The 23,477-nt window shown below is 44.4% G+C and overlaps 53 non-coding genes across 53 annotated transcripts; all 53 read left to right on the plus strand.

Moving 5' to 3' along the window:
* The first annotated feature begins 49 nt into the window (after positions 1-49).
* On the plus strand, positions 50-121 carry trnad-guc (transfer RNA aspartic acid (anticodon GUC)). The gene has a single exon. It is a non-coding gene; the product is annotated as a tRNA-Asp (tRNA).
* Positions 122-239: 118 nt separating this feature from the next.
* On the plus strand, positions 240-310 carry trnag-gcc (transfer RNA glycine (anticodon GCC)). Its single transcript has one exon. It is a non-coding gene; the product is annotated as a tRNA-Gly (tRNA).
* A 552-nt stretch (positions 311-862) lies between these two features.
* Positions 863-934, plus strand: trnad-guc (transfer RNA aspartic acid (anticodon GUC)). Its single transcript has one exon. It is a non-coding gene; the product is annotated as a tRNA-Asp (tRNA).
* Positions 935-1,052: 118 nt separating this feature from the next.
* Positions 1,053-1,123, plus strand: trnag-gcc (transfer RNA glycine (anticodon GCC)). Its single transcript has one exon. It is a non-coding gene; the product is annotated as a tRNA-Gly (tRNA).
* A 552-nt stretch (positions 1,124-1,675) lies between these two features.
* On the plus strand, positions 1,676-1,747 carry trnad-guc (transfer RNA aspartic acid (anticodon GUC)). Its single transcript has one exon. It is a non-coding gene; the product is annotated as a tRNA-Asp (tRNA).
* Positions 1,748-1,865: 118 nt separating this feature from the next.
* Positions 1,866-1,936, plus strand: trnag-gcc (transfer RNA glycine (anticodon GCC)). Its single transcript has one exon. It is a non-coding gene; the product is annotated as a tRNA-Gly (tRNA).
* A 552-nt stretch (positions 1,937-2,488) lies between these two features.
* trnad-guc (transfer RNA aspartic acid (anticodon GUC)) lies at positions 2,489-2,560 on the plus strand. Its single transcript has one exon. It is a non-coding gene; the product is annotated as a tRNA-Asp (tRNA).
* Positions 2,561-2,678: 118 nt separating this feature from the next.
* trnag-gcc (transfer RNA glycine (anticodon GCC)) lies at positions 2,679-2,749 on the plus strand. The gene has a single exon. It is a non-coding gene; the product is annotated as a tRNA-Gly (tRNA).
* A 552-nt stretch (positions 2,750-3,301) lies between these two features.
* On the plus strand, positions 3,302-3,373 carry trnad-guc (transfer RNA aspartic acid (anticodon GUC)). The gene has a single exon. It is a non-coding gene; the product is annotated as a tRNA-Asp (tRNA).
* Positions 3,374-3,491: 118 nt separating this feature from the next.
* trnag-gcc (transfer RNA glycine (anticodon GCC)) lies at positions 3,492-3,562 on the plus strand. Its single transcript has one exon. It is a non-coding gene; the product is annotated as a tRNA-Gly (tRNA).
* Positions 3,563-4,114: 552 nt separating this feature from the next.
* On the plus strand, positions 4,115-4,186 carry trnad-guc (transfer RNA aspartic acid (anticodon GUC)). Its single transcript has one exon. It is a non-coding gene; the product is annotated as a tRNA-Asp (tRNA).
* A 741-nt stretch (positions 4,187-4,927) lies between these two features.
* On the plus strand, positions 4,928-4,999 carry trnad-guc (transfer RNA aspartic acid (anticodon GUC)). The gene has a single exon. It is a non-coding gene; the product is annotated as a tRNA-Asp (tRNA).
* A 931-nt stretch (positions 5,000-5,930) lies between these two features.
* trnag-gcc (transfer RNA glycine (anticodon GCC)) lies at positions 5,931-6,001 on the plus strand. Its single transcript has one exon. It is a non-coding gene; the product is annotated as a tRNA-Gly (tRNA).
* A 552-nt stretch (positions 6,002-6,553) lies between these two features.
* trnad-guc (transfer RNA aspartic acid (anticodon GUC)) lies at positions 6,554-6,625 on the plus strand. Its single transcript has one exon. It is a non-coding gene; the product is annotated as a tRNA-Asp (tRNA).
* Positions 6,626-6,743: 118 nt separating this feature from the next.
* On the plus strand, positions 6,744-6,814 carry trnag-gcc (transfer RNA glycine (anticodon GCC)). The gene has a single exon. It is a non-coding gene; the product is annotated as a tRNA-Gly (tRNA).
* Positions 6,815-7,556: 742 nt separating this feature from the next.
* Positions 7,557-7,627, plus strand: trnag-gcc (transfer RNA glycine (anticodon GCC)). Its single transcript has one exon. It is a non-coding gene; the product is annotated as a tRNA-Gly (tRNA).
* A 552-nt stretch (positions 7,628-8,179) lies between these two features.
* On the plus strand, positions 8,180-8,251 carry trnad-guc (transfer RNA aspartic acid (anticodon GUC)). The gene has a single exon. It is a non-coding gene; the product is annotated as a tRNA-Asp (tRNA).
* Positions 8,252-8,369: 118 nt separating this feature from the next.
* On the plus strand, positions 8,370-8,440 carry trnag-gcc (transfer RNA glycine (anticodon GCC)). Its single transcript has one exon. It is a non-coding gene; the product is annotated as a tRNA-Gly (tRNA).
* A 552-nt stretch (positions 8,441-8,992) lies between these two features.
* Positions 8,993-9,064, plus strand: trnad-guc (transfer RNA aspartic acid (anticodon GUC)). The gene has a single exon. It is a non-coding gene; the product is annotated as a tRNA-Asp (tRNA).
* A 118-nt stretch (positions 9,065-9,182) lies between these two features.
* trnag-gcc (transfer RNA glycine (anticodon GCC)) lies at positions 9,183-9,253 on the plus strand. Its single transcript has one exon. It is a non-coding gene; the product is annotated as a tRNA-Gly (tRNA).
* Positions 9,254-9,805: 552 nt separating this feature from the next.
* On the plus strand, positions 9,806-9,877 carry trnad-guc (transfer RNA aspartic acid (anticodon GUC)). Its single transcript has one exon. It is a non-coding gene; the product is annotated as a tRNA-Asp (tRNA).
* A 118-nt stretch (positions 9,878-9,995) lies between these two features.
* On the plus strand, positions 9,996-10,066 carry trnag-gcc (transfer RNA glycine (anticodon GCC)). Its single transcript has one exon. It is a non-coding gene; the product is annotated as a tRNA-Gly (tRNA).
* A 552-nt stretch (positions 10,067-10,618) lies between these two features.
* On the plus strand, positions 10,619-10,690 carry trnad-guc (transfer RNA aspartic acid (anticodon GUC)). The gene has a single exon. It is a non-coding gene; the product is annotated as a tRNA-Asp (tRNA).
* A 118-nt stretch (positions 10,691-10,808) lies between these two features.
* trnag-gcc (transfer RNA glycine (anticodon GCC)) lies at positions 10,809-10,879 on the plus strand. The gene has a single exon. It is a non-coding gene; the product is annotated as a tRNA-Gly (tRNA).
* Positions 10,880-11,431: 552 nt separating this feature from the next.
* trnad-guc (transfer RNA aspartic acid (anticodon GUC)) lies at positions 11,432-11,503 on the plus strand. Its single transcript has one exon. It is a non-coding gene; the product is annotated as a tRNA-Asp (tRNA).
* Positions 11,504-11,621: 118 nt separating this feature from the next.
* trnag-gcc (transfer RNA glycine (anticodon GCC)) lies at positions 11,622-11,692 on the plus strand. The gene has a single exon. It is a non-coding gene; the product is annotated as a tRNA-Gly (tRNA).
* Positions 11,693-12,244: 552 nt separating this feature from the next.
* trnad-guc (transfer RNA aspartic acid (anticodon GUC)) lies at positions 12,245-12,316 on the plus strand. Its single transcript has one exon. It is a non-coding gene; the product is annotated as a tRNA-Asp (tRNA).
* A 118-nt stretch (positions 12,317-12,434) lies between these two features.
* Positions 12,435-12,505, plus strand: trnag-gcc (transfer RNA glycine (anticodon GCC)). The gene has a single exon. It is a non-coding gene; the product is annotated as a tRNA-Gly (tRNA).
* Positions 12,506-13,057: 552 nt separating this feature from the next.
* On the plus strand, positions 13,058-13,129 carry trnad-guc (transfer RNA aspartic acid (anticodon GUC)). The gene has a single exon. It is a non-coding gene; the product is annotated as a tRNA-Asp (tRNA).
* A 118-nt stretch (positions 13,130-13,247) lies between these two features.
* Positions 13,248-13,318, plus strand: trnag-gcc (transfer RNA glycine (anticodon GCC)). The gene has a single exon. It is a non-coding gene; the product is annotated as a tRNA-Gly (tRNA).
* A 552-nt stretch (positions 13,319-13,870) lies between these two features.
* Positions 13,871-13,942, plus strand: trnad-guc (transfer RNA aspartic acid (anticodon GUC)). Its single transcript has one exon. It is a non-coding gene; the product is annotated as a tRNA-Asp (tRNA).
* A 118-nt stretch (positions 13,943-14,060) lies between these two features.
* On the plus strand, positions 14,061-14,131 carry trnag-gcc (transfer RNA glycine (anticodon GCC)). Its single transcript has one exon. It is a non-coding gene; the product is annotated as a tRNA-Gly (tRNA).
* A 552-nt stretch (positions 14,132-14,683) lies between these two features.
* trnad-guc (transfer RNA aspartic acid (anticodon GUC)) lies at positions 14,684-14,755 on the plus strand. The gene has a single exon. It is a non-coding gene; the product is annotated as a tRNA-Asp (tRNA).
* Positions 14,756-14,873: 118 nt separating this feature from the next.
* trnag-gcc (transfer RNA glycine (anticodon GCC)) lies at positions 14,874-14,944 on the plus strand. Its single transcript has one exon. It is a non-coding gene; the product is annotated as a tRNA-Gly (tRNA).
* Positions 14,945-15,496: 552 nt separating this feature from the next.
* On the plus strand, positions 15,497-15,568 carry trnad-guc (transfer RNA aspartic acid (anticodon GUC)). The gene has a single exon. It is a non-coding gene; the product is annotated as a tRNA-Asp (tRNA).
* A 118-nt stretch (positions 15,569-15,686) lies between these two features.
* Positions 15,687-15,757, plus strand: trnag-gcc (transfer RNA glycine (anticodon GCC)). The gene has a single exon. It is a non-coding gene; the product is annotated as a tRNA-Gly (tRNA).
* A 552-nt stretch (positions 15,758-16,309) lies between these two features.
* trnad-guc (transfer RNA aspartic acid (anticodon GUC)) lies at positions 16,310-16,381 on the plus strand. Its single transcript has one exon. It is a non-coding gene; the product is annotated as a tRNA-Asp (tRNA).
* A 118-nt stretch (positions 16,382-16,499) lies between these two features.
* trnag-gcc (transfer RNA glycine (anticodon GCC)) lies at positions 16,500-16,570 on the plus strand. Its single transcript has one exon. It is a non-coding gene; the product is annotated as a tRNA-Gly (tRNA).
* A 552-nt stretch (positions 16,571-17,122) lies between these two features.
* On the plus strand, positions 17,123-17,194 carry trnad-guc (transfer RNA aspartic acid (anticodon GUC)). Its single transcript has one exon. It is a non-coding gene; the product is annotated as a tRNA-Asp (tRNA).
* Positions 17,195-17,312: 118 nt separating this feature from the next.
* On the plus strand, positions 17,313-17,383 carry trnag-gcc (transfer RNA glycine (anticodon GCC)). Its single transcript has one exon. It is a non-coding gene; the product is annotated as a tRNA-Gly (tRNA).
* Positions 17,384-17,935: 552 nt separating this feature from the next.
* trnad-guc (transfer RNA aspartic acid (anticodon GUC)) lies at positions 17,936-18,007 on the plus strand. Its single transcript has one exon. It is a non-coding gene; the product is annotated as a tRNA-Asp (tRNA).
* A 118-nt stretch (positions 18,008-18,125) lies between these two features.
* On the plus strand, positions 18,126-18,196 carry trnag-gcc (transfer RNA glycine (anticodon GCC)). Its single transcript has one exon. It is a non-coding gene; the product is annotated as a tRNA-Gly (tRNA).
* Positions 18,197-18,937: 741 nt separating this feature from the next.
* On the plus strand, positions 18,938-19,008 carry trnag-gcc (transfer RNA glycine (anticodon GCC)). Its single transcript has one exon. It is a non-coding gene; the product is annotated as a tRNA-Gly (tRNA).
* Positions 19,009-19,560: 552 nt separating this feature from the next.
* On the plus strand, positions 19,561-19,632 carry trnad-guc (transfer RNA aspartic acid (anticodon GUC)). The gene has a single exon. It is a non-coding gene; the product is annotated as a tRNA-Asp (tRNA).
* A 118-nt stretch (positions 19,633-19,750) lies between these two features.
* trnag-gcc (transfer RNA glycine (anticodon GCC)) lies at positions 19,751-19,821 on the plus strand. Its single transcript has one exon. It is a non-coding gene; the product is annotated as a tRNA-Gly (tRNA).
* Positions 19,822-20,373: 552 nt separating this feature from the next.
* trnad-guc (transfer RNA aspartic acid (anticodon GUC)) lies at positions 20,374-20,445 on the plus strand. Its single transcript has one exon. It is a non-coding gene; the product is annotated as a tRNA-Asp (tRNA).
* A 118-nt stretch (positions 20,446-20,563) lies between these two features.
* trnag-gcc (transfer RNA glycine (anticodon GCC)) lies at positions 20,564-20,634 on the plus strand. Its single transcript has one exon. It is a non-coding gene; the product is annotated as a tRNA-Gly (tRNA).
* Positions 20,635-21,186: 552 nt separating this feature from the next.
* On the plus strand, positions 21,187-21,258 carry trnad-guc (transfer RNA aspartic acid (anticodon GUC)). The gene has a single exon. It is a non-coding gene; the product is annotated as a tRNA-Asp (tRNA).
* Positions 21,259-21,376: 118 nt separating this feature from the next.
* Positions 21,377-21,447, plus strand: trnag-gcc (transfer RNA glycine (anticodon GCC)). Its single transcript has one exon. It is a non-coding gene; the product is annotated as a tRNA-Gly (tRNA).
* Positions 21,448-21,999: 552 nt separating this feature from the next.
* Positions 22,000-22,071, plus strand: trnad-guc (transfer RNA aspartic acid (anticodon GUC)). Its single transcript has one exon. It is a non-coding gene; the product is annotated as a tRNA-Asp (tRNA).
* A 118-nt stretch (positions 22,072-22,189) lies between these two features.
* Positions 22,190-22,260, plus strand: trnag-gcc (transfer RNA glycine (anticodon GCC)). Its single transcript has one exon. It is a non-coding gene; the product is annotated as a tRNA-Gly (tRNA).
* A 552-nt stretch (positions 22,261-22,812) lies between these two features.
* On the plus strand, positions 22,813-22,884 carry trnad-guc (transfer RNA aspartic acid (anticodon GUC)). The gene has a single exon. It is a non-coding gene; the product is annotated as a tRNA-Asp (tRNA).
* Positions 22,885-23,002: 118 nt separating this feature from the next.
* On the plus strand, positions 23,003-23,073 carry trnag-gcc (transfer RNA glycine (anticodon GCC)). Its single transcript has one exon. It is a non-coding gene; the product is annotated as a tRNA-Gly (tRNA).
* Positions 23,074-23,477: the final 404 nt, after the last annotated feature.

A 23,477-nucleotide genomic window follows, 5' to 3' on the forward strand; every position in this document is an offset into this window, starting at 1 on the left:
GGATAGTAATCCAATGCTCCACATATTTTCAAAGAACCAACCCACCTGCTCCTCGTTAGTATAGTGGTGAGTATCCCCGCCTGTCACGCGGGAGACCGGGGTTCAATTCCCCGACGGGGAGGAAAGACTGATTTTATTAGGGTGTACAATGTCACTGAGCCCACAAAGCGGGAAATATGCTTAGAATTAAAGATTTTTGATACGATATCTAGCCGTGGGGTTTTTTTCATCATTGCAAGGCATTGGTTGTTCAGTGGTAGAATTCTCGCCTGCCACGCGGGAGGCCCGGGTTCGATTCCCGGCCAATGCAGGAACTTTTGAACAAGTCATTTTGACAAGTATGCAACCCCGTGAGGAAGAAATCTCTTTTGAGATTGCCAGGTCGACAGCAATCTCTGGTCATGGTAGAATTCTCAACTGACTCTTGAAAAGTCTGAGTTTGGGCTCACTTACCGTTTGGACATTTATGCATTCTCAGTAGACTTTTGTGAATACATTGTAGATTTCCAGTGTGTGAGGTGATTTACTTTGTGCAAGGCTTTAGTTGTTAAATGGGAAACGAATATCCAACAAGTCAGTGACAACTGTCTTGAGTTTGGCCTTTGTGACTATGTCCTGGGATTTTCCACACACACCTCTCCTTCTAACTACTATTATGTGGCTTGTGAGCGGTATAGAGCAAAATCGACTACATGTACGTGTCCGTGAGGGTCTCAGCTTTCCATAGATGTGTCATAGTAGTCTCTAGCTCTAACCATTCAGTCTCTACAGATGTTTTTGTTGGAAGGGTTAACACCCAACTCTCCAAATTTAGGGATAGTATCCAATGCTCCACATTTTTTCAAAGAACCAACCCACCTGCTCCTCGTTAGTATAGTGGTGAGTATCCCCGCCTGTCACGCGGGAGACCGGGGTTCAATTCCCCGACGGGGAGGAAAGACTGATTTTATTAGGGTGTACAATGTCACTGAGCCCACAAAGCGGGAAATATGCTTAGAATTAAAGATTTTTGATACGATATCTAGCCGTGGGGTTTTTTTCATCATTGCAAGGCATTGGTTGTTCAGTGGTAGAATTCTCGCCTGCCACGCGGGAGGCCCGGGTTCGATTCCCGGCCAATGCAGGAACTTTTGAACAAGTCATTTTGACAAGTATGCAACCCCGTGAGGAAGAAATCTCTTTTGAGATTGCCAGGTCGACAGCAATCTCTGGTCATGGTAGAATTCTCAACTGACTCTTGAAAAGTCTGAGTTTGGGCTCACTTACCGTTTGGACATTTATGCATTCTCAGTAGACTTTTGTGAATACATTGTAGATTTCCAGTGTGTGAGGTGATTTACTTTGTGCAAGGCTTTAGTTGTTAAATGGGAAACGAATATCCAACAAGTCAGTGACAACTGTCTTGAGTTTGGCCTTTGTGACTATGTCCTGGGATTTTCCACACACACCTCTCCTTCTAACTACTATTATGTGGCTTGTGAGCGGTATAGAGCAAAATCGACTACATGTACGTGTCCGTGAGGGTCTCAGCTTTCCATAGATGTGTCATAGTAGTCTCTAGCTCTAACCATTCAGTCTCTACAGATGTTTTTGTTGGAAGGGTTAACACCCAACTCTCCAAATTTAGGGATAGTATCCAATGCTCCACATTTTTTCAAAGAACCAACCCACCTGCTCCTCGTTAGTATAGTGGTGAGTATCCCCGCCTGTCACGCGGGAGACCGGGGTTCAATTCCCCGACGGGGAGGAAAGACTGATTTTATTAGGGTGTACAATGTCACTGAGCCCACAAAGCGGGAAATATGCTTAGAATTAAAGATTTTTGATACGATATCTAGCCGTGGGGTTTTTTTCATCATTGCAAGGCATTGGTTGTTCAGTGGTAGAATTCTCGCCTGCCACGCGGGAGGCCCGGGTTCGATTCCCGGCCAATGCAGGAACTTTTGAACAAGTCATTTTGACAAGTATGCAACCCCGTGAGGAAGAAATCTCTTTTGAGATTGCCAGGTCGACAGCAATCTCTGGTCATGGTAGAATTCTCAACTGACTCTTGAAAAGTCTGAGTTTGGGCTCACTTACCGTTTGGACATTTATGCATTCTCAGTAGACTTTTGTGAATACATTGTAGATTTCCAGTGTGTGAGGTGATTTACTTTGTGCAAGGCTTTAGTTGTTAAATGGGAAACGAATATCCAACAAGTCAGTGACAACTGTCTTGAGTTTGGCCTTTGTGACTATGTCCTGGGATTTTCCACACACACCTCTCCTTCTAACTACTATTATGTGGCTTGTGAGCGGTATAGAGCAAAATCGACTACATGTACGTGTCCGTGAGGGTCTCAGCTTTCCATAGATGTGTCATAGTAGTCTCTAGCTCTAACCATTCAGTCTCTACAGATGTTTTTGTTGGAAGGGTTAACACCCAACTCTCCAAATTTAGGGATAGTATCCAATGCTCCACATTTTTTCAAAGAACCAACCCACCTGCTCCTCGTTAGTATAGTGGTGAGTATCCCCGCCTGTCACGCGGGAGACCGGGGTTCAATTCCCCGACGGGGAGGAAAGACTGATTTTATTAGGGTGTACAATGTCACTGAGCCCACAAAGCGGGAAATATGCTTAGAATTAAAGATTTTTGATACGATATCTAGCCGTGGGGTTTTTTTCATCATTGCAAGGCATTGGTTGTTCAGTGGTAGAATTCTCGCCTGCCACGCGGGAGGCCCGGGTTCGATTCCCGGCCAATGCAGGAACTTTTGAACAAGTCATTTTGACAAGTATGCAACCCCGTGAGGAAGAAATCTCTTTTGAGATTGCCAGGTCGACAGCAATCTCTGGTCATGGTAGAATTCTCAACTGACTCTTGAAAAGTCTGAGTTTGGGCTCACTTACCGTTTGGACATTTATGCATTCTCAGTAGACTTTTGTGAATCCATTGTAGATTTCCAGTGTGTGAGGTGATTTACTTTGTGCAAGGCTTTAGTTGTTAAATGGGAAACGAATATCCAACAAGTCAGTGACAACTGTCTTGAGTTTGGCCTTTGTGACTATGTCCTGGGATTTTCCACACACACCTCTCCTTCTAACTACTATTGTGTGGCTTGTGAGCGGTATAGAGCAAAATCGACTACATGTACGTGTCCGTGAGGGTCTCAGCTTTCCATAGATGTGTCATAGTAGTCTCTAGCTCTAACCATTCAGTCTCTACAGATGTTTTTGTTGGAAGGGTTAACACCCAACTCTCCAAATTTAGGGATAGTATCCAATGCTCCACATTTTTTCAAAGAACCAACCCACCTGCTCCTCGTTAGTATAGTGGTGAGTATCCCCGCCTGTCACGCGGGAGACCGGGGTTCAATTCCCCGACGGGGAGGAAAGACTGATTTTATTAGGGTGTACAATGTCACTGAGCCCACAAAGCGGGAAATATGCTTAGAATTAAAGATTTTTGATACGATATCTAGCCGTGGGGTTTTTTTCATCATTGCAAGGCATTGGTTGTTCAGTGGTAGAATTCTCGCCTGCCACGCGGGAGGCCCGGGTTCGATTCCCGGCCAATGCAGGAACTTTTGAACAAGTCATTTTGACAAGTATGCAACCCCGTGAGGAAGAAATCTCTTTTGAGATTGCCAGGTCGACAGCAATCTCTGGTCATGGTAGAATTCTCAACTGACTCTTGAAAAGTCTGAGTTTGGGCTCACTTACCGTTTGGACATTTATGCATTCTCAGTAGACTTTTGTGAATCCATTGTAGATTTCCAGTGTGTGAGGTGATTTACTTTGTGCAAGGCTTTAGTTGTTAAATGGGAAACGAATATCCAACAAGTCAGTGACAACTGTCTTGAGTTTGGCCTTTGTGACTATGTCCTGGGATTTTCCACACACACCTCTCCTTCTAACTACTATTGTGTGGCTTGTGAGCGGTATAGAGCAAAATCGACTACATGTACGTGTCCGTGAGGGTCTCAGCTTTCCATAGATGTGTCATAGTAGTCTCTAGCTCTAACCATTCAGTCTCTACAGATGTTTTTGTTGGAAGGGTTAACACCCAACTCTCCAAATTTAGGGATAGTATCCAATGCTCCACATTTTTTCAATGAACCAACCCACCTGCTCCTCGTTAGTATAGTGGTGAGTATCCCCGCCTGTCACGCGGGAGACCGGGGTTCAATTCCCCGACGGGGAGGAAAGACTGATTTTATTAGGGTGTACAATGTCACTGAGCCCACAAAGCGGGAAATATGCTTAGAATTAAAGATTTTTGATACGATATCTAGCCGTGGGGTTTTTTTCATCATTGCAAGGCATTGGTTGTTCAGTGGTAGACTTCTCGCCTGCCACGCGGGAGGCCCGGGTTCGATTCCCGGCCAATGCAGGAACTTTTGAACAAGTCATTTTGACAAGTATGCAACCCCGTGAGGAAGAAATCTCTTTTGAGATTGCCAGGTCGACAGCAATCTCTGGTCATGGTAGAATTCTCAACTGACTCTTGAAAAGTCTGAGTTTGGGCTCACTTACCGTTTGGACATTTATGCATTCTCAGTAGACTTTTGTGAATCCATTGTAGATTTCCAGTGTGTGAGGTGATTTACTTTGTGCAAGGCTTTAGTTGTTAAATGGGAAACGAATATCCAACAAGTCAGTGACAACTGTCTTGAGTTTGGCCTTTGTGACTATGTCCTGGGATTTTCCACACACACCTCTCCTTCTAACTACTATTATGTGGCTTGTGAGCGGTATAGAGCAAAATCGACTACATGTACGTGTCCGTGAGGGTCTCAGCTTTCCATAGATGTGTCATAGTAGTCTCTAGCTCTAACCATTCAGTCTCTACAGATGTTTTTGTTGGAAGGGTTAACACCCAACTCTCCAAATTTAGGGATAGTATCCAATGCTCCACATATTTTCAAAGAACCAACCCACCTGCTCCTCGTTAGTATAGTGGTGAGTATCCCCGCCTGTCACGCGGGAGACCGGGGTTCAATTCCCCGACGGGGAGGAAAGACTGATTTTATTAGGGTGTACAATGTCACTGAGCCCACAAAGCGGGAAATATGCTTAGAATTAAAGATTTTTGATACGATATCTAGCCGTGGGGTTTTTTTCATCATTGCAAGGCATTGGTTGTTCAGTGGTAGAATTCTCGCCTGCCACGCGGGAGGCCCGGGTTTGATTCCCGGCCAATGCAGGAACTTTTGAACAAGTCATTTTGACAAGTATGCAACCCCGTGAGGAAGAAATCTCTTTTGAGATTGCCAGGTCGACAGCAATCTCTGGTCATGGTAGAATTCTCAACTGACTCTTGAAAAGTCTGAGTTTGGGCTCACTTACCGTTTGGACATTTATGCATTCTCAGTAGACTTTTGTGAATCCATTGTAGATTTCCAGTGTGTGAGGTGATTTACTTTGTGCAAGGCTTTAGTTGTTAAATGGGAAACGAATATCCAACAAGTCAGTGACAACTGTCTTGAGTTTGGCCTTTGTGACTATGTCCTGGGATTTTCCACACACACCTCTCCTTCTAACTACTATTATGTGGCTTGTGAGCGGTATAGAGCAAAATCGACTACATGTACGTGTCCGTGAGGGTCTCAGCTTTCCATAGATGTGTCATAGTAGTCTCTAGCTCTAACCATTCAGTCTCTACAGATGTTTTTGTTGGAAGGGTTAACACCCAACTCTCCAAATTTAGGGATAGTATCCAATGCTCCACATATTTTCAAAGAACCAACCCACCTGCTCCTCGTTAGTATAGTGGTGAGTAACCCCGCCTGTCACGCGGGAGACCGGGGTTCAATTCCCCGACGGGGAGGAAAGACTGATTTTATTAGGGTGTACAATGTCACTGAGCCCACAAAGCGGGAAATATGCTTAGAATTAAAGATTTTTGATACGATATCTAGCCGTGGGGTTTTTTTCATCATTGCAAGGCATTGGTTGTTCAGTGGTAGAATTCTCGCCTGCCACGCGGGAGGCCCGGGTTCGATTCCCGGCCAATGCAGGAACTTTTGAACAAGTCATTTTGACAAGTATGCAACCCCGTGAGGAAGAAATCTCTTTTGAGATTGCCAGGTCGACAGCAATCTCTGGTCATGGTAGAATTCTCAACTGACTCTTGAAAAGTCTGAGTTTGGGCTCACTTACCGTTTGGACATTTATGCATTCTCAGTAGACTTTTGTGAATCCATTGTAGATTTCCAGTGTGTGAGGTGATTTACTTTGTGCAAGGCTTTAGTTGTTAAATGGGAAACGAATATCCAACAAGTCAGTGACAACTGTCTTGAGTTTGGCCTTTGTGACTATGTCCTGGGATTTTCCACACACACCTCTCCTTCTAACTACTATTGTGTGGCTTGTGAGCGGTATAGAGCAAAATCGACTACATGTACGTGTCCGTGAGGGTCTCAGCTTTCCATAGATGTGTCATAGTAGTCTCTAGCTCTAACCATTCAGTCTCTACAGATGTTTTTGTTGGAAGGGTTAACACCCAACTCTCCAAATTTAGGGATAGTATCCAATGCTCCACATTTTTTCAAAGAACCAACCCACCTGCTCCTCGTTAGTATAGTGGTGAGTATCCCCGCCTGTCACGCGGGAGACCGGGGTTCAATTCCCCGACGGGGAGGAAAGACTGATTTTATTAGGGTGTACAATGTCACTGAGCCCACAAAGCGGGAAATATGCTTAGAATTAAAGATTTTTGATACGATATCTAGCCGTGGGGTTTTTTTCATCATTGCAAGGCATTGGTTGTTCAGTGGTAGAATTCTCGCCTGCCACGCGGGAGGCCCGGGTTCGATTCCCGGCCAATGCAGGAACTTTTGAACAAGTCATTTTGACAAGTATGCAACCCCGTGAGGAAGAAATCTCTTTTGAGATTGCCAGGTCGACAGCAATCTCTGGTCATGGTAGAATTCTCAACTGACTCTTGAAAAGTCTGAGTTTGGGCTCACTTACCGTTTGGACATTTATGCATTCTCAGTAGACTTTTGTGAATCCATTGTAGATTTCCAGTGTGTGAGGTGATTTACTTTGTGCAAGGCTTTAGTTGTTAAATGGGAAACGAATATCCAACAAGTCAGTGACAACTGTCTTGAGTTTGGCCTTTGTGACTATGTCCTGGGATTTTCCACACACACCTCTCCTTCTAACTACTATTATGTGGCTTGTGAGCGGTATAGAGAAAAATCGACTACATGTACGTGTCCGTGAGGGTCTCAGCTTTCCATAGATGTGTCATAGTAGTCTCTAGCTCTAACCATTCAGTCTCTACAGATGTTTTTGTTGGAAGGGTTAACACCCAACTCTCCAAATTTAGGGATAGTATCCAATGCTCCACATTTTTTCAAAGAACCAACCCACCTGCTCCTCGTTAGTATAGTGGTGAGTATCCCCGCCTGTCACGCGGGAGACCGGTGTTCAATTCCCCGACGGGGAGGAAAGACTGATTTTATTAGGGTGTACAATGTCACTGAGCCCACAAAGCGGGAAATATGCTTAGAATTAAAGATTTTTGATACGATATCTAGCCGTGGGTTTTTTTTCATCATTGCAAGGCATTGGTTGTTCAGTGGTAGAATTCTCGCCTGCCACGCGGGAGGCCCGGGTTCGATTCCCGGCCAATGCAGGAACTTTTGAACAAGTCATTTTGACAAGTATGCAACCCCGTGAGGAAGAAATCTCTTTTGAGATTGCCAGGTCGACAGCAATCTCTGGTCATGGTAGAATTCTCAACTGACTCTTGAAAAGTCTGAGTTTGGGCTCACTTACCGTTTGGACATTTATGCATTCTCAGTAGACTTTTGTGAATCCATTGTAGATTTCCAGTGTGTGAGGTGATTTACTTTGTGCAAGGCTTTAGTTGTTAAATGGGAAACGAATATCCAACAAGTCAGTGACAACTGTCTTGAGTTTGGCCTTTGTGACTATGTCCTGGGATTTTCCACACACACCTCTCCTTCTAACTACTATTATGTGGCTTGTGAGCGGTATAGAGCAAAATCGACTACATGTACGTGTCCGTGAGGGTCTCAGCTTTCCATAGATGTGTCATAGTAGTCTCTAGCTCTAACCATTCAGTCTCTACAGATGTTTTTGTTGGAAGGGTTAACACCCAACTCTCCAAATTTAGGGATAGTATCCAATGCTCCACATATTTTCAAAGAACCAACCCACCTGCTCCTCGTTAGTATAGTGGTGAGTATCCCCGCCTGTCACGCGGGAGACCGGGGTTCAATTCCCCGACGGGGAGGAAAGACTGATTTTATTAGGGTGTACAATGTCACTGAGCCCACAAAGCGGGAAATATGCTTAGAATTAAAGATTTTTGATACGATATCTAGCCGTGGGTTTTTTTTCATCATTGCAAGGCATTGGTTGTTCAGTGGTAGAATTCTCGCCTGCCACGCGGGAGGCCCGGGTTCGATTCCCGGCCAATGCAGGAACTTTTGAACAAGTCATTTTGACAAGTATGCAACCCCGTGAGGAAGAAATCTCTTTTGAGATTGCCAGGTCGACAGCAATCTCTGGTCATGGTAGAATTCTCAACTGACTCTTGAAAAGTCTGAGTTTGGGCTCACTTACCGTTTGGACATTTATGCATTCTCAGTAGACTTTTGTGAATCCATTGTAGATTTCCAGTGTGTGAGGTGATTTACTTTGTGCAAGGCTTTAGTTGTTAAATGGGAAACGAATATCCAACAAGTCAGTGACAACTGTCTTGAGTTTGGCCTTTGTGACTATGTCCTGGGATTTTCCACACACACCTCTCCTTCTAACTACTATTATGTGGCTTGTGAGCGGTATAGAGCAAAATCGACTACATGTACGTGTCCGTGAGGGTCTCAGCTTTCCATAGATGTGTCATAGTAGTCTCTAGCTCTAACCATTCAGTCTCTACAGATGTTTTTGTTGGAAGGGTTAACACCCAACTCTCCAAATTTAGGGATAGTATCCAATGCTCCACATATTTTCAAAGAACCAACCCACCTGCTCCTCGTTAGTATAGTGGTGAGTATCCCCGCCTGTCACGCGGGAGACCGGGGTTCAATTCCCCGACGGGGAGGAAAGACTGATTTTATTAGGGTGTACAATGTCACTGAGCCCACAAAGCGGGAAATATGCTTAGAATTAAAGATTTTTGATACGATATCTAGCCGTGGGTTTTTTTTCATCATTGCAAGGCATTGGTTGTTCAGTGGTAGAATTCTCGCCTGCCACGCGGGAGGCCCGGGTTCGATTCCCGGCCAATGCAGGAACTTTTGAACAAGTCATTTTGACAAGTATGCAACCCCGTGAGGAAGAAATCTCTTTTGAGATTGCCAGGTCGACAGCAATCTCTGGTCATGGTAGAATTCTCAACTGACTCTTGAAAAGTCTGAGTTTGGGCTCACTTACCGTTTGGACATTTATGCATTCTCAGTAGACTTTTGTGAATCCATTGTAGATTTCCAGTGTGTGAGGTGATTTACTTTGTGCAAGGCTTTAGTTGTTAAATGGGAAACGAATATCCAACAAGTCAGTGACAACTGTCTTGAGTTTGGCCTTTGTGACTATGTCCTGGGATTTTCCACACACACCTCTCCTTCTAACTACTATTATGTGGCTTGTGAGCGGTATAGAGCAAAATCGACTACATGTACGTGTCCGTGAGGGTCTCAGCTTTCCATAGATGTGTCATAGTAGTCTCTAGCTCTAACCATTCAGTCTCTACAGATGTTTTTGTTGGAAGGGTTAACACCCAACTCTCCAAATTTAGGGATAGTATCCAATGCTCCACATATTTTCAAAGAACCAACCCACCTGCTCCTCGTTAGTATAGTGGTGAGTATCCCCGCCTGTCACGCGGGAGACCGGGGTTCAATTCCCCGACGGGGAGGAAAGACTGATTTTATTAGGGTGTACAATGTCACTGAGCCCACAAAGCGGGAAATATGCTTAGAATTAAAGATTTTTGATACGATATCTAGCCGTGGGTTTTTTTTCATCATTGCAAGGCATTGGTTGTTCAGTGGTAGAATTCTCGCCTGCCACGCGGGAGGCCCGGGTTCGATTCCCGGCCAATGCAGGAACTTTTGAACAAGTCATTTTGACAAGTATGCAACCCCGTGAGGAAGAAATCTCTTTTGAGATTGCCAGGTCGACAGCAATCTCTGGTCATGGTAGAATTCTCAACTGACTCTTGAAAAGTCTGAGTTTGGGCTCACTTACCGTTTGGACATTTATGCATTCTCAGTAGACTTTTGTGAATCCATTGTAGATTTCCAGTGTGTGAGGTGATTTACTTTGTGCAAGGCTTTAGTTGTTAAATGGGAAACGAATATCCAACAAGTCAGTGACAACTGTCTTGAGTTTGGCCTTTGTGACTATGTCCTGGGATTTTCCACACACACCTCTCCTTCTAACTACTATTATGTGGCTTGTGAGCGGTATAGAGCAAAATCGACTACATGTACGTGTCCGTGAGGGTCTCAGCTTTCCATAGATGTGTCATAGTAGTCTCTAGCTCTAACCATTCAGTCTCTACAGATGTTTTTGTTGGAAGGGTTAACACCCAACTCTCCAAATTTAGGGATAGTATCCAATGCTCCACATATTTTCAAAGAACCAACCCACCTGCTCCTCGTTAGTATAGTGGTGAGTATCCCCGCCTGTCACGCGGGAGACCGGGGTTCAATTCCCCGACGGGGAGGAAAGACTGATTTTATTAGGGTGTACAATGTCACTGAGCCCACAAAGCGGGAAATATGCTTAGAATTAAAGATTTTTGATACGATATCTAGCCGTGGGTTTTTTTTCATCATTGCAAGGCATTGGTTGTTCAGTGGTAGAATTCTCGCCTGCCACGCGGGAGGCCCGGGTTCGATTCCCGGCCAATGCAGGAACTTTTGAACAAGTCATTTTGACAAGTATGCAACCCCGTGAGGAAGAAATCTCTTTTGAGATTGCCAGGTCGACAGCAATCTCTGGTCATGGTAGAATTCTCAACTGACTCTTGAAAAGTCTGAGTTTGGGCTCACTTACCGTTTGGACATTTATGCATTCTCAGTAGACTTTTGTGAATCCATTGTAGATTTCCAGTGTGTGAGGTGATTTACTTTGTGCAAGGCTTTAGTTGTTAAATGGGAAACGAATATCCAACAAGTCAGTGACAACTGTCTTGAGTTTGGCCTTTGTGACTATGTCCTGGGATTTTCCACACACACCTCTCCTTCTAACTACTATTATGTGGCTTGTGAGCTGTATAGAGCAAAATCGACTACATGTACGTGTCCGTGAGGGTCTCAGCTTTCCATAGATGTGTCATAGTAGTCTCTAGCTCTAACCATTCAGTCTCTACAGATGTTTTTGTTGGAAGGGTTAACACCCAACTCTCCAAATTTAGGGATAGTATCCAATGCTCCACATATTTTCAAAGAACCAACCCACCTGCTCCTCGTTAGTATAGTGGTGAGTATCCCCGCCTGTCACGCGGGAGACCGGGGTTCAATTCCCCGACGGGGAGGAAAGACTGATTTTATTAGGGTGTACAATGTCACTGAGGCCACAAAGCGGGAAATATGCTTAGAATTAAAGATTTTTGATACGATATCTAGCCGTGGGGTTTTTTTCATCATTGCAAGGCATTGGTTGTTCAGTGGTAGAATTCTCGCCTGCCACGCGGGAGGCCCGGGTTCGATTCCCGGCCAATGCAGGAACTTTTGAACAAGTCATTTTGACAAGTATGCAACCCCGTGAGGAAGAAATCTCTTTTGAGATTGCCAGGTCGACAGCAATCTCTGGTCATGGTAGAATTCTCAACTGACTCTTGAAAAGTCTGAGTTTGGGCTCACTTACCGTTTGGACATTTATGCATTCTCAGTAGACTTTTGTGAATACATTGTAGATTTCCAGTGTGTGAGGTGATTTACTTTGTGCAAGGCTTTAGTTGTTAAATGGGAAACGAATATCCAACAAGTCAGTGACAACTGTCTTGAGTTTGGCCTTTGTGACTATGTCCTGGGATTTTCCACACACACCTCTCCTTCTAACTACTATTATGTGGCTTGTGAGCGGTATAGAGCAAAATCGACTACATGTACGTGTCCGTGAGGGTCTCAGCTTTCCATAGATGTGTCATAGTAGTCTCTAGCTCTAACCATTCAGTCTCTACAGATGTTTTTGTTGGAAGGGTTAACACCCAACTCTCCAAATTTAGGGATAGTATCCAATGCTCCACATATTTTCAAAGAACCAACCCACCTGCTCCTCGTTAGTATAGTGGTGAGTATCCCCGCCTGTCACGCGGGAGACCGGGGTTCAATTCCCCGACGGGGAGGAAAGACTGATTTTATTAGGGTGTACAATGTCACTGAGGCCACAAAGCGGGAAATATGCTTAGAATTAAAGATTTTTGATACGATATCTAGCCGTGGGGTTTTTTTCATCATTGCAAGGCATTGGTTGTTCAGTGGTAGAATTCTCGCCTGCCACGCGGGAGGCCCGGGTTCGATTCCCGGCCAATGCAGGAACTTTTGAACAAGTCATTTTGACAAGTATGCAACCCCGTGAGGAAGAAATCTCTTTTGAGATTGCCAGGTCGACAGCAATCTCTGGTCATGGTAGAATTCTCAACTGACTCTTGAAAAGTCTGAGTTTGGGCTCACTTACCGTTTGGACATTTATGCATTCTCAGTAGACTTTTGTGAATACATTGTAGATTTCCAGTGTGTGAGGTGATTTACTTTGTGCAAGGCTTTAGTTGTTAAATGGGAAACGAATATCCAACAAGTCAGTGACAACTGTCTTGAGTTTGGCCTTTGTGACTATGTCCTGGGATTTTCCACACACACCTCTCCTTCTAACTACTATTATGTGGCTTGTGAGCGGTATAGAGAAAAATCGACTACATGTACGTGTCCGTGAGGGTCTCAGCTTTCCATAGATGTGTCATAGTAGTCTCTAGCTCTAACCATTCAGTCTCTACAGATGTTTTTGTTGGAAGGGTTAACACCCAACTCTCCAAATTTAGGGATAGTATCCAATGCTCCACATTTTTTCAAAGAACCAACCCACCTGCTCCTCGTTAGTATAGTGGTGAGTATCCCCGCCTGTCACGCGGGAGACCGGGGTTCAATTCCCCGACGGGGAGGAACTACTCATTTTATTAGGGTGTACAATGTCACTGAGCCCACAAAGCGGGAAATATGCTTAGAATTAAAGATTTTTGATACGATATCTAGCCGTGGGTTTTTTTTCATCATTGCAAGGCATTGGTTGTTCAGTGGTAGAATTCTCGCCTGCCACGCGGGAGGCCCGGGTTCGATTCCCGGCCAATGCAGGAACTTTTGAACAAGTCATTTTGACAAGTATGCAACCCCGTGAGGAAGAAATCTCTTTTGAGATTGCCAGGTCGACAGCAATCTCTGGTCATGGTAGAATTCTCAACTGACTCTTGAAAAGTCTGAGTTTGGGCTCACTTACCGTTTGGACATTTATGCATTCTCAGTAGACTTTTGTGAATCCATTGTAGATTTCCAGTGTGTGAGGTGATTTACTTTGTGCAAGGCTTTAGTTGTTAAATGGGAAACGAATATCCAACAAGTCAGTGACAACTGTCTTGAGTTTGGCCTTTGTGACTATGTCCTGGGATTTTCCACACACACCTCTCCTTCTAACTACTATTATGTGGCTTGTGAGCGGTATAGAGCAAAATCGACTACATGTACGTGTCCGTGAGGGTCTCAGCTTTCCATAGATGTGTCATAGTAGTCTCTAGCTCTAACCATTCAGTCTCTACAGATGTTTTTGTTGGAAGGGTTAACACCCAACTCTCCAAATTTAGGGATAGTATCCAATGCTCCACATTTTTTCAAAGAACCAACCCACCTGCTCCTCGTTAGTATAGTGGTGAGTATCCCCGCCTGTCACGCGGGAGACCGGGGTTCAATTCCCCGACGGGGAGGAAAGACTGATTTTATTAGGGTGTACAATGTCACTGAGCCCACAAAGCGGGAAATATGCTTAGAATTAAAGATTTTTGATACGATATCTAGCCGTGGGGTTTTTTTCATCATTGCAAGGCATTGGTTGTTCAGTGGTAGAATTCTCGCCTGCCACGCGGGAGGCCCGGGTTCGATTCCCGGCCAATGCAGGAACTTTTGAACAAGTCATTTTGACAAGTATGCAACCCCGTGAGGAAGAAATCTCTTTTGAGATTGCCAGGTCGACAGCAATCTCTGGTCATGGTAGAATTCTCAACTGACTCTTGAAAAGTCTGAGTTTGGGCTCACTTACCGTTTGGACATTTATGCATTCTCAGTAGACTTTTGTGAATCCATTGTAGATTTCCAGTGTGTGAGGTGATTTACTTTGTGCAAGGCTTTAGTTGTTAAATGGGAAACGAATATCCAACAAGTCAGTGACAACTGTCTTGAGTTTGGCCTTTGTGACTATGTCCTGGGATTTTCCACACACACCTCTCCTTCTAACTACTATTATGTGGCTTGTGAGCGGTATAGAGAAAAATCGACTACATGTACGTGTCCGTGAGGGTCTCAGCTTTCCATAGATGTGTCATAGTAGTCTCTAGCTCTAACCATTCAGTCTCTACAGATGTTTTTGTTGGAAGGGTTAACACCCAACTCTCCAAATTTAGGGATAGTATCCAATGCTCCACATTTTTTCAAAGAACCAACCCACCTGCTCCTCGTTAGTATAGTGGTGAGTATCCCCGCCTGTCACGCGGGAGACCGGGGTTCAATTCCCCGACGGGGAGGAACTACTCATTTTATTAGGGTGTACAATGTCACTGAGCCCACAAAGCGGGAAATATGCTTAGAATTAAAGATTTTTGATACGATATCTAGCCGTGGGTTTTTTTTCATCATTGCAAGGCATTGGTTGTTCAGTGGTAGAATTCTCGCCTGCCACGCGGGAGGCCCGGGTTCGATTCCCGGCCAATGCAGGAACTTTTGAACAAGTCATTTTGACAAGTATGCAACCCCGTGAGGAAGAAATCTCTTTTGAGATTGCCAGGTCGACAGCAATCTCTGGTCATGGTAGAATTCTCAACTGACTCTTGAAAAGTCTGAGTTTGGGCTCACTTACCGTTTGGACATTTATGCATTCTCAGTAGACTTTTGTGAATCCATTGTAGATTTCCAGTGTGTGAGGTGATTTACTTTGTGCAAGGCTTTAGTTGTTAAATGGGAAACGAATATCCAACAAGTCAGTGACAACTGTCTTGAGTTTGGCCTTTGTGACTATGTCCTGGGATTTTCCACACACACCTCTCCTTCTAACTACTATTATGTGGCTTGTGAGCGGTATAGAGAAAAATCGACTACATGTACGTGTCCGTGAGGGTCTCAGCTTTCCATAGATGTGTCATAGTAGTCTCTAGCTCTAACCATTCAGTCTCTACAGATGTTTTTGTTGGAAGGGTTAACACCCAACTCTCCAAATTTAGGGATAGTATCCAATGCTCCACATTTTTTCAAAGAACCAACCCACCTGCTCCTCGTTAGTATAGTGGTGAGTATCCCCGCCTGTCACGCGGGAGACCGGGGTTCAATTCCCCGACGGGGAGGAACTACTCATTTTATTAGGGTGTACAATGTCACTGAGCCCACAAAGCGGGAAATATGCTTAGAATTAAAGATTTTTGATACGATATCTAGCCGTGGGTTTTTTTTCATCATTGCAAGGCATTGGTTGTTCAGTGGTAGAATTCTCGCCTGCCACGCGGGAGGCCCGGGTTCGATTCCCGGCCAATGCAGGAACTTTTGAACAAGTCATTTTGACAAGTATGCAACCCCGTGAGGAAGAAATCTCTTTTGAGATTGCCAGGTCGACAGCAATCTCTGGTCATGGTAGAATTCTCAACTGACTCTTGAAAAGTCTGAGTTTGGGCTCACTTACCGTTTGGACATTTATGCATTCTCAGTAGACTTTTGTGAATCCATTGTAGATTTCCAGTGTGTGAGGTGATTTACTTTGTGCAAGGCTTTAGTTGTTAAATGGGAAACGAATATCCAACAAGTCAGTGACAACTGTCTTGAGTTTGGCCTTTGTGACTATGTCCTGGGATTTTCCACACACACCTCTCCTTCTAACTACTATTATGTGGCTTGTGAGCGGTATAGAGCAAAATCGACTACATGTACGTGTCCGTGAGGGTCTCAGCTTTCCATAGATGTGTCATAGTAGTCTCTAGCTCTAACCATTCAGTCTCTACAGATGTTTTTGTTGGAAGGGTTAACACCCAACTCTCCAAATTTAGGGATAGTATCCAATGCTCCACATTTTTTCAAAGAACCAACCCACCTGCTCCTCGTTAGTATAGTGGTGAGTATCCCCGCCTGTCACGCGGGAGACCGGGGTTCAATTCCCCGACGGGGAGGAACTACTGATTTTATTAGGGTGTACAATGTCACTGAGCCCACAAAGCGGGAAATATGCTTAGAATTAAAGATTTTTGATACGATATCTAGCCGTGGGTTTTTTTTCATCATTGCAAGGCATTGGTTGTTCAGTGGTAGAATTCTCGCCTGCCACGCGGGAGGCCCGGGTTCGATTCCCGGCCAATGCAGGAACTTTTGAACAAGTCATTTTGACAAGTATGCAACCCCGTGAGGAAGAAATCTCTTTTGAGATTGCCAGGTCGACAGCAATCTCTGGTCATGGTAGAATTCTCAACTGACTCTTGAAAAGTCTGAGTTTGGGCTCACTTACCGTTTGGACATTTATGCATTCTCAGTAGACTTTTGTGAATCCATTGTAGATTTCCAGTGTGTGAGGTGATTTACTTTGTGCAAGGCTTTAGTTGTTAAATGGGAAACGAATATCCAACAAGTCAGTGACAACTGTCTTGAGTTTGGCCTTTGTGACTATGTCCTGGGATTTTCCACACACACCTCTCCTTCTAACTACTATTATGTGGCTTGTGAGCGGTATAGAGCAAAATCGACTACATGTACGTGTCCGTGAGGGTCTCAGCTTTCCATAGATGTGTCATAGTAGTCTCTAGCTCTAACCATTCAGTCTCTACAGATGTTTTTGTTGGAAGGGTTAACACCCAACTCTCCAAATTTAGGGATAGTATCCAATGCTCCACATTTTTTCAAAGAACCAACCCACCTGCTCCTCGTTAGTATAGTGGTGAGTATCCCCGCCTGTCACGCGGGAGACCGGGGTTCAATTCCCCGACGGGGAGGAAAGACTGATTTTATTAGGGTGTACAATGTCACTGAGCCCACAAAGCGGGAAATATGCTTAGAATTAAAGATTTTTGATACGATATCTAGCCGTGGGGTTTTTTTCATCATTGCAAGGCATTGGTTGTTCAGTGGTAGAATTCTCGCCTGCCACGCGGGAGGCCCGGGTTCGATTCCCGGCCAATGCAGGAACTTTTGAACAAGTCATTTTGACAAGTATGCAACCCCGTGAGGAAGAAATCTCTTTTGAGATTGCCAGGTCGACAGCAATCTCTGGTCATGGTAGAATTCTCAACTGACTCTTGAAAAGTCTGAGTTTGGGCTCACTTACCGTTTGGACATTTATGCATTCTCAGTAGACTTTTGTGAATCCATTGTAGATTTCCAGTGTGTGAGGTGATTTACTTTGTGCAAGGCTTTAGTTGTTAAATGGGAAACGAATATCCAACAAGTCAGTGACAACTGTCTTGAGTTTGGCCTTTGTGACTATGTCCTGGGATTTTCCACACACACCTCTCCTTCTAACTACTATTATGTGGCTTGTGAGCGGTATAGAGAAAAATCGACTACATGTACGTGTCCGTGAGGGTCTCAGCTTTCCATAGATGTGTCATAGTAGTCTCTAGCTCTAACCATTCAGTCTCTACAGATGTTTTTGTTGGAAGGGTTAACACCCAACTCTCCAAATTTAGGGATAGTATCCAATGCTCCACATATTTTCAAAGAACCAACCCACCTGCTCCTCGTTAGTATAGTGGTGAGTATCCCCGCCTGTCACGCGGGAGACCGGGGTTCAATTCCCCGACGGGGAGGAACTACTGATTTTATTAGGGTGTACAATGTCACTGAGCCCACAAAGCGGGAAATATGCTTAGAATTAAAGATTTTTGATACGATATCTAGCCGTGGGTTTTTTTTCATCATTGCAAGGCATTGGTTGTTCAGTGGTAGAATTCTCGCCTGCCACGCGGGAGGCCCGGGTTCGATTCCCGGCCAATGCAGGAACTTTTGAACAAGTCATTTTGACAAGTATGCAACCCCGTGAGGAAGAAATCTCTTTTGAGATTGCCAGGTCGACAGCAATCTCTGGTCATGGTAGAATTCTCAACTGACTCTTGAAAAGTCTGAGTTTGGGCTCACTTACCGTTTGGACATTTATGCATTCTCAGTAGACTTTTGTGAATCCATTGTAGATTTCCAGTGTGTGAGGTGATTTACTTTGTGCAAGGCTTTAGTTGTTAAATGGGAAACGAATATCCAACAAGTCAGTGACAACTGTCTTGAGTTTGGCCTTTGTGACTATGTCCTGGGATTTTCCACACACACCTCTCCTTCTAACTACTATTATGTGGCTTGTGAGCGGTATAGAGCAAAATCGACTACATGTACGTGTCCGTGAGGGTCTCAGCTTTCCATAGATGTGTCATAGTAGTCTCTAGCTCTAACCATTCAGTCTCTACAGATGTTTTTGTTGGAAGGGTTAACACCCAACTCTCCAAATTTAGGGATAGTATCCAATGCTCCACATATTTTCAAAGAACCAACCCACCTGCTCCTCGTTAGTATAGTGGTGAGTATCCCCCCTGTCACGCGGGAGACCGGGGTTCAATTCCCCGACGGGGAGGAACTACTGATTTTATTAGGGTGTACAATGTCACTGAGCCCACAAAGCGGGAAATATGCTTAGAATTAAAGATTTTTGATACGATATCTAGCCGTGGGTTTTTTTTCATCATTGCAAGGCATTGGTTGTTCAGTGGTAGAATTCTCGCCTGCCACGCGGGAGGCCCGGGTTCGATTCCCGGCCAATGCAGGAACTTTTGAACAAGTCATTTTGACAAGTATGCAACCCCGTGAGGAAGAAATCTCTTTTGAGATTGCCAGGTCGACAGCAATCTCTGGTCATGGTAGAATTCTCAACTGACTCTTGAAAAGTCTGAGTTTGGGCTCACTTACCGTTTGGACATTTATGCATTCTCAGTAGACTTTTGTGAATCCATTGTAGATTTCCAGTGTGTGAGGTGATTTACTTTGTGCAAGGCTTTAGTTGTTAAATGGGAAACGAATATCCAACAAGTCAGTGACAACTGTCTTGAGTTTGGCCTTTGTGACTATGTCCTGGGATTTTCCACACACACCTCTCCTTCTAACTACTATTATGTGGCTTGTGAGCGGTATAGAGAAAAATCGACTACATGTACGTGTCCGTGAGGGTCTCAGCTTTCCATAGATGTGTCATAGTAGTCTCTAGCTCTAACCATTCAGTCTCTACAGATGTTTTTGTTGGAAGGGTTAACACCCAACTCTCCAAATTTAGGGATAGTATCCAATGCTCCACATATTTTCAAAGAACCAACCCACCTGCTCCTCGTTAGTATAGTGGTGAGTATCCCCGCCTGTCACGCGGGAGACCGGGGTTCAATTCCCCGACGGGGAGGAACTACTGATTTTATTAGGGTGTACAATGTCACTGAGCCCACAAAGCGGGAAATATGCTTAGAATTAAAGATTTTTGATACGATATCTAGCCGTGGGTTTTTTTTCATCATTGCAAGGCATTGGTTGTTCAGTGGTAGAATTCTCGCCTGCCACGCGGGAGGCCCGGGTTCGATTCCCGGCCAATGCAGGAACTTTTGAACAAGTCATTTTGACAAGTATGCAACCCCGTGAGGAAGAAATCTCTTTTGAGATTGCCAGGTCGACAGCAATCTCTGGTCATGGTAGAATTCTCAACTGACTCTTGAAAAGTCTGAGTTTGGGCTCACTTACCGTTTGGACATTTATGCATTCTCAGTAGACTTTTGTGAATCCATTGTAGATTTCCAGTGTGTGAGGTGATTTACTTTGTGCAAGGCTTTAGTTGTTAAATGGGAAACGAATATCCAACAAGTCAGTGACAACTGTCTTGAGTTTGGCCTTTGTGACTATGTCCTGGGATTTTCCACACACACCTCTCCTTCTAACTACTATTATGTGGCTTGTGAGCGGTATAGAGCAAAATCGACTACATGTACGTGTCCGTGAGGGTCTCAGCTTTCCATAGATGTGTCATAGTAGTCTCTAGCTCTAACCATTCAGTCTCTACAGATGTTTTTGTTGGAAGGGTTAACACCCAACTCTCCAAATTTAGGGATAGTATCCAATGCTCCACATTTTTTCAAAGAACCAACCCACCTGCTCCTCGTTAGTATAGTGGTGAGTATCCCCGCCTGTCACGCGGGAGACCGGGGTTCAATTCCCCGACGGGGAGGAACTACTGATTTTATTAGGGTGTACAATGTCACTGAGCCCACAAAGCGGGAAATATGCTTAGAATTAAAGATTTTTGATACGATATCTAGCCGTGGGTTTTTTTTCATCATTGCAAGGCATTGGTTGTTCAGTGGTAGAATTCTCGCCTGCCACGCGGGAGGCCCGGGTTCGATTCCCGGCCAATGCAGGAACTTTTGAACAAGTCATTTTGACAAGTATGCAACCCCGTGAGGAAGAAATCTCTTTTGAGATTGCCAGGTCGACAGCAATCTCTGGTCATGGTAGAATTCTCAACTGACTCTTGAAAAGTCTGAGTTTGGGCTCACTTACCGTTTGGACATTTATGCATTCTCAGTAGACTTTTGTGAATCCATTGTAGATTTCCAGTGTGTGAGGTGATTTACTTTGTGCAAGGCTTTAGTTGTTAAATGGGAAACGAATATCCAACAAGTCAGTGACAACTGTCTTGAGTTTGGCCTTTGTGACTATGTCCTGGGATTTTCCACACACACCTCTCCTTCTAACTACTATTATGTGGCTTGTGAGCGGTATAGAGCAAAATCGACTACATGTACGTGTCCGTGAGGGTCTCAGCTTTCCATAGATGTGTCATAGTAGTCTCTAGCTCTAACCATTCAGTCTCTACAGATGTTTTTGTTGGAAGGGTTAACACCCAACTCTCCAAATTTAGGGATAGTATCCAATGCTCCACATATTTTCAAAGAACCAACCCACCTGCTCCTCGTTAGTATAGTGGTGAGTATCCCCGCCTGTCACGCGGGAGACCGGGGTTCAATTCCCCGACGGGGAGGAAAGACTGATTTTATTAGGGTGTACAATGTCACTGAGCCCACAAAGCGGGAAATATGCTTAGAATTAAAGATTTTTGATACGATATCTAGCCGTGGGGTTTTTTTCATCATTGCAAGGCATTGGTTGTTCAGTGGTAGAATTCTCGCCTGCCACGCGGGAGGCCCGGGTTCGATTCCCGGCCAATGCAGGAACTTTTGAACAAGTCATTTTGACAAGTATGCAACCCCGTGAGGAAGAAATCTCTTTTGAGATTGCCAGGTCGACAGCAATCTCTGGTCATGGTAGAATTCTCAACTGACTCTTGAAAAGTCTGAGTTTGGGCTCACTTACCGTTTGGACATTTATGCATTCTCAGTAGACTTTTGTGAATCCATTGTAGATTTCCAGTGTGTGAGGTGATTTACTTTGTGCAAGGCTTTAGTTGTTAAATGGGAAACGAATATCCAACAAGTCAGTGACAACTGTCTTGAGTTTGGCCTTTGTGACTATGTCCTGGGATTTTCCACACACACCTCTCCTTCTAACTACTATTATGTGGCTTGTGAGCGGTATAGAGAAAAATCGACTACATGTACGTGTCCGTGAGGGTCTCAGCTTTCCATAGATGTGTCATAGTAGTCTCTAGCTCTAACCATTCAGTCTCTACAGATGTTTTTGTTGGAAGGGTTAACACCCAACTCTCCAAATTTAGGGATAGTATCCAATGCTCCACATATTTTCAAAGAACCAACCCACCTGCTCCTCGTTAGTATAGTGGTGAGTATCCCCGCCTGTCACGCGGGAGACCGGGGTTCAATTCCCCGACGGGGAGGAAAGACTGATTTTATTAGGGTGTACAATGTCACTGAGCCCACAAAGCGGGAAATATGCTTAGAATTAAAGATTTTTGATACGATATCTAGCCGTGGGTTTTTTTTCATCATTGCAAGGCATTGGTTGTTCAGTGGTAGAATTCTCGCCTGCCACGCGGGAGGCCCGGGTTCGATTCCCGGCCAATGCAGGAACTTTTGAACAAGTCATTTTGACAAGTATGCAACCCCGTGAGGAAGAAATCTCTTTTGAGATTGCCAGGTCGACAGCAATCTCTGGTCATGGTAGAATTCTCAACTGACTCTTGAAAAGTCTGAGTTTGGGCTCACTTACCGTTTGGACATTTATGCATTCTCAGTAGACTTTTGTGAATCCATTGTAGATTTCCAGTGTGTGAGGTGATTTACTTTGTGCAAGGCTTTAGTTGTTAAATGGGAAACGAATATCCAACAAGTCAGTGACAACTGTCTTGAGTTTGGCCTTTGTGACTATGTCCTGGGATTTTCCACACACACCTCTCCTTCTAACTACTATTATGTGGCTTGTGAGCGGTATAGAGCAAAATCGACTACATGTACGTGTCCGTGAGGGTCTCAGCTTTCCATAGATGTGTCATAGTAGTCTCTAGCTCTAACCATTCAGTCTCTACAGATGTTTTTGTTGGAAGGGTTAACACCCAACTCTCCAAATTTAGGGATAGTATCCAATGCTCCACATATTTTCAAAGAACCAACCCACCTGCTCCTCGTTAGTATAGTGGTGAGTATCCCCGCCTGTCACGCGGGAGACCGGGGTTCAATTCCCCGACGGGGAGGAAAGACTGATTTTATTAGGGTGTACAATGTCACTGAGCCCACAAAGCGGGAAATATGCTTAGAATTAAAGATTTTTGATACGATATCTAGCCGTGGGGTTTTTTTCATCATTGCAAGGCATTGGTTGTTCAGTGGTAGAATTCTCGCCTGCCACGCGGGAGGCCCGGGTTCGATTCCCGGCCAATGCAGGAACTTTTGAACAAGTCATTTTGACAAGTATGCAACCCCGTGAGGAAGAAATCTCTTTTGAGATTGCCAGGTCGACAGCAATCTCTGGTCATGGTAGAATTCTCAACTGACTCTTGAAAAGTCTGAGTTTGGGCTCACTTACCGTTTGGACATTTATGCATTCTCAGTAGACTTTTGTGAATCCATTGTAGATTTCCAGTGTGTGAGGTGATTTACTTTGTGCAAGGCTTTAGTTGTTAAATGGGAAACGAATATCCAACAAGTCAGTGACAACTGTCTTGAGTTTGGCCTTTGTGACTATGTCCTGGGATTTTCCACACACACCTCTCCTTCTAACTACTATTATGTGGCTTGTGAGCGGTATAGAGCAAAATCGACTACATGTACGTGTCCGTGAGGGTCT

The sequence above is a fragment of the Salmo salar genome, chromosome 23 (genome assembly GCF_965601325.2).
Source record: "Salmo salar chromosome 23, fSalSal1, whole genome shotgun sequence".
NCBI classification, from domain to species: domain Eukaryota; kingdom Metazoa; phylum Chordata; class Actinopteri; order Salmoniformes; family Salmonidae; genus Salmo; species Salmo salar.